This window comes from Berghia stephanieae, chromosome 4, assembly GCF_034508935.2.
Source record: "Berghia stephanieae isolate SIO BIC M18660-M18661 chromosome 4, UCSD_Bste_1.3, whole genome shotgun sequence".
NCBI classification, from domain to species: Eukaryota; Metazoa; Mollusca; class Gastropoda; order Nudibranchia; family Aeolidiidae; genus Berghia; species Berghia stephanieae.
In genome coordinates, this window is record NC_088363.1 from 45278184 (window position 1) to 45283183 (window position 5000).

At 34.9% G+C, this 5000-nt stretch overlaps 1 long non-coding RNA gene across 4 annotated transcripts in view; it reads left to right on the forward strand.

Annotated features, from left to right (window-relative positions):
* Window positions 1–4820, forward strand: part of LOC144970655 (uncharacterized) — a 16316-nt gene extending 11496 nt beyond the window's left edge. For 2 of the 4 annotated variants that reach the window (XR_013645009.1, XR_013645007.1), the window contains exon 4: window positions 846–2217. This is a non-coding gene — a long non-coding RNA (uncharacterized LOC144970655). Of the gene's footprint in view, window positions 1–845 lie in introns of all 4 variants that reach the window. The other 2 variants (XR_013645010.1, XR_013645008.1) reach the window with 2 other exon arrangements.
* Window positions 4821–5000: the final 180 nt, after the last annotated feature.

Sequence of the window (5000 nt, forward strand, 5' to 3'; positions counted from 1 at the left end):
ATCAACACCACTACCACTGCTATTACTACAACCACCGCCTCCACATCATTATCACGACTTCCAATACAACTACAATTACAAGCACATTATCATCATACCACTACTACTACTACTACTACTACTACTACAAATGCAGTCAACTCCACCTCATCATCACTACAACTACTACTACATGCACCAAAACATAATCTTCACTACAAATACAACCACTGCTACCACATCATCATCACTACTACTACTACTACTACTACTACTACTACTACTACTACTACGACTACGACTACGACTACTACTACTACTACTACTACTACTACTACTAAGACAGGAGGTAAATATTTTCATCGAGGCAGTAATTGCAAATAATAGCATGCAATATGTGTTTTGATCATCTTTTTTGTGCACCATGAATGATATCAATCAATGTCTTATTGTAGGTGTTAAATAGGCCTCTCACAAAATAGTATGTATATAATACTAAGACTAGGCCTCTCACAAAAGATTATGTTTATTATACTAAGAACAGGCCTTTTATAAAATATTATGTATATACTGAGACTAGGCCTCTCACAAAATATGTATATACTAAGACTAGGCCTCTCACAAAATATGTATATACTAAGACTAGGCCTTTCACCAAATAGTATGTATAACCTAAGACAAGTTCTCTCGCAAAATAGTTTGTATATACTAAGACTACAAACGACTTAGTTGAAGCAAACCTTGAAAATCTTGAAAGATAGAAAGCCCCAGGATTAGACAAGAATCAACAAAAGTTGAACTTGATGTGAAGTCAAAGAACTGATTTTTTTTCCCTGCATTTTATGATCTGTTACTTTTTGTTACAGATATTTGACGTCATCAAGCTCCAGGAATCGAGATTGGCCATATGTGGGCGGTAGGGGCGGTGGCCAGCAGGGATGGTGAGGTCATGGAGAATGATTGTGGTATTCAGCGGAGTAATGGGATGGGTTATATTGGAGGGCCCCGGGGATTGTAATGGCAGTGATCAAGATGTTGGAGGAGTTGTTGGTGGCGAGGTGATGATGGGGATGTAGATGGTGGAGCAACAATAGTGACATTGTTGGTGAAGGTGGCATTGTTGGGTGACGGGATGATGGAAATCATGATGGGAGGGTTGTGGTGGTGAAGGGATGATGATGGGAAGTGATGATGATGGCAATGGTTGTGAAGGGAGGTAATGGTGGAGGAAGTGATGATGGTGGTATTGGTGGGGTTGTAGTGATTGTGATGTAGAGATTGTGTTCGTCGAAGGAAGGTGGTGGTGGGCGGAAGTTGTGGGAGGATGAGGATGCTGGAGGTAGATTTAGTGATAAAGTGAAGGTGGTGGTGTGGTTCTGGACTTGGGTTTGAGTTGATTCCAACTGGTTAGGGCCGGGTGAGTTACATTCGTGTTCTTTGTTGACAAGATGATTGTGGTTGGCATTCGCATGGATTTGAAATACAGATAAGTGTGCTTCTACTGGTGGGGGTGTATTTGTTTGTGTTTCATGTCCATACCCAAGTGCAGTAGGCGGACTGGAGGCCTACAGGAAGCCCGAATGTGTTTGGGCAGAATGTTGATTTACAATTGTCTTGAAGACGGGGATAGGGATGTGATTTGTTTGACTCTTTCTGGATGGGTCACCTTGATCCTGGGTTTGGAACTGTGCCATTTACTGGATCTTTATTGTTGAACCTGCTTCTATCATTTTCGCCAAGCCATGGCTTTCACTTATTACCACTAACCTCACATCATGGTTTCTTCTATCACAACCCCTATGACTCTACCATTACTTCCCATCATCCCTTCCAAAGCTATCACCTCCCAACACAACCATTGCCATCAGAATCGCCTCCCATCATCATCATCTTCACCACCATAGCCCTGCCGGAGTGATTTCCATCATCACGTCACCTGCCTTGCCATTTTCACCATCATTGTCACTGCTGCTGCTTCTATCATCTACATCCCTGCCATCACTTTTATATCAACAATACTTTCTTCATCTTGAGCTCTGCTGGTGCAATCTCTGCCGATCTGACCCTGAAAATTACTCTTAGAACACCATGATCATTTAAAGTGGCTTTATCGTCCCTGCCACCTTGCAAGGCAAGCAAGACAAGCAAGGCAAGCAAGTCAAGCAAGTCAAGCAAGTCAAGCCATCAATGGTGACTCTTATCACCATTGCCACTTTCACCATCAATGGTGACTATCATCACCATTGCCTCTTTCACTATCAATGGTGACTCTTATCACCATTGCCTCTTTCACCATCAATGGTGACTCTTATCACCATTGCCTCTTTCACCATCAATGGTGACTCTTATCACCATTGCCACTTTCACCATCAATGGTGACTATCATCATCATTGCCTCTTTCACCATCAATGGTGACTCTTATCACCATTGCCACTTTCACCATCAATGGTGACTCTCATCACCATTGCCTCTTTCACCATCAATGGTGAATCTTATCACCATTGCCTCTTTCACCATCAATGGTGACTCTTATCACCATTGACTCTGTCACCATCAATGGTGACTCTTATCACCATTGACTCTGTCACCATCAATGGTGACTCTTATCACCATTGCCTCTTTCACCGTCAATGGTGACTCTTATCACCATTGCTCCTTTCATCGCGTCCTTTCCTATTTTTTTCAAGCCTATATTATACAATCAAGCACTTAAAGAATTCATTCACCATTAATAAGATTTAAATGCCCAATCTTTAACTTCAGATATGGTAAACTTTCAGTTGTTTTTGTCGTATTTTTTCAAGTTGCAGTGTTGTGTCATTTTTCTTTAATCTTAATTTTTTGTTCACAATATTTCATCAACTCTCAACATGACATATGGGAATATCTATTACAATTACCTTGTAGTTGGATAGAAAGATAATTTTCTTAAGAAAAGTCATCTCATCAAAATTAAAAGAAATTTTTTTCCTGTCTCAGAATTTTCAATGGCCATTTTAATGTTAATGACTCACGTACTGTATAAAATAGCATTCATTTTGTATAAAGTTTTGATAAATGTACTTTCATTTCATCCAATATTCAGTTTACCTTATTTTAATCTCTTATTCATGTATCATTCATTGCCTATAAGTTTTATTGTCTCATAATATTTTAAAGTCATCATGTCTGGTTTTATTGGAATGTAATTTCAAACTCATTTAATACTTTAACATTATTTATGCAAATATAACAGTAGCTTTTTAAAAACAGAACAATTCATTTATTTGATATTGATTAGCTTGAGTATATTTTTTCTGTACACGTAAATGCTTACTACTTAAAGAAGTGATTTGTTTCTAGAAACCTCTCTGTTTAAACATTACACAGATCGCTTGACATATCATTCTATAGATATATTCTAATACCCTTTTAATTTTACGATGCCTATACACTTTTGATTTATTAGCAATGATACAAAAGTAATAATAGTTTTTCTTAAAAGAAAGGTAAAAGTGATGCACTTATTACAAAATATTAATAATACGTTAAGTTTTTATAAAACATGGTTTTAATTTCTTTCATATTCATCGTGATTCAAGTAATAAATTTCTTAGTCAGCCGTAGTAATTTGATAATTTGATATTTTAGTATTTAGTTAGAATGCACATGTTGACAAAATATGTTACAGTTTGTTTAAAAAACAAACAGGTTCAAGAACACTTTTGTTATCATTATATACATAAACTGAAATTCAGGTGTTTCGTATTATTATTTTATTGGCATTACCTTACATTAATAGAAAATTCACTCTTTTTGAACATGTTTAATTTCTTTTATAAATTTAATGTTATAACTATTATTATCATTTGTATAAAATGTGTGATATGTTACCTAACTATAAATATATAAATATTTTGCAAAATGTTCTACAGATTTTAATTTTGTCATGACAACACTTTATCATGTAGTCTGTTAATTTTAATAGGAATATGTTTTATTATTTCATCATTTATATCAAGTAATTTAAAATTAATTTCACTCTTTAGTATAGCAGTCATAGATTTATAACAAATGAAGCATAACATTCAGGAACTTAAAAGAGTTTTTAAAATACTAGAATTTATTTTCTTTTTCTTTAAATATGATCCATCAAGTTTTCAAATATTTGATATTACGGCCAAGCAATCATTATTAAAGTAAACAATAATTTGAATGTATTTATCTGGATTGATATGTAATTGATCTTTGTTTGTATTCATTATCATTTTTTTCTTTTTCAGAGATTATTAAAATCATAGTCCATTTCTAAAATTTCGTTCTTAGATTTTATATTAACTTGTAGTTGAATAGGACTTTGTGCTACTGATTTTCTTATACACCCTAATTGAGTAATGTTGTTTTTCATTTGTCACATGTCATCATAAATAACGCTTGATAGAATTTTAATTTATTCGCAATCATATGAAAATAGCGGTAACAATGGTGAATTTTTATGAGTAAGCATTGTTTTAATTTTGATTTTAAAAATATCCCATCGTTTTCAAAAAACAATGATATGGTTGACATCAACTCACACATTTTCATTTAGGAATATGTTTTACAATTATCTTGTGGTTGGATAGGCTTTGTTTTGTCATACAGATAGTGAAATTGTCTCATCAACGTTGCGCTTTAATAATAATGCATCTACCATTCATTTCTCCTATCATTATACAGTTTGATATCTTATTTACACACAATTACATCACAATATCATCATGTTCTTGTACATGTTTTATTATCTCGTGCTTTATAATCATATCATATATGTTGAGTTTCAATGGAATGTAATTTTGAATTTGTTTTATACTTTATGGCAGAGAGAAGAGAGAGAAGAGAGAGAGAGAGAGAGAGAGAGAGGAGAGAGAGAGAAGAGAGAGAGAGAGTAGGTGATATGTGGTCCAAGTTCACACTAGTGAAGGATGTGGTCCATGTTTTGAGCCGTGTGTCCACATTGACATCGGCAGTCTGAAGAAAGTCCCCAATTTTGTAAGGTTGT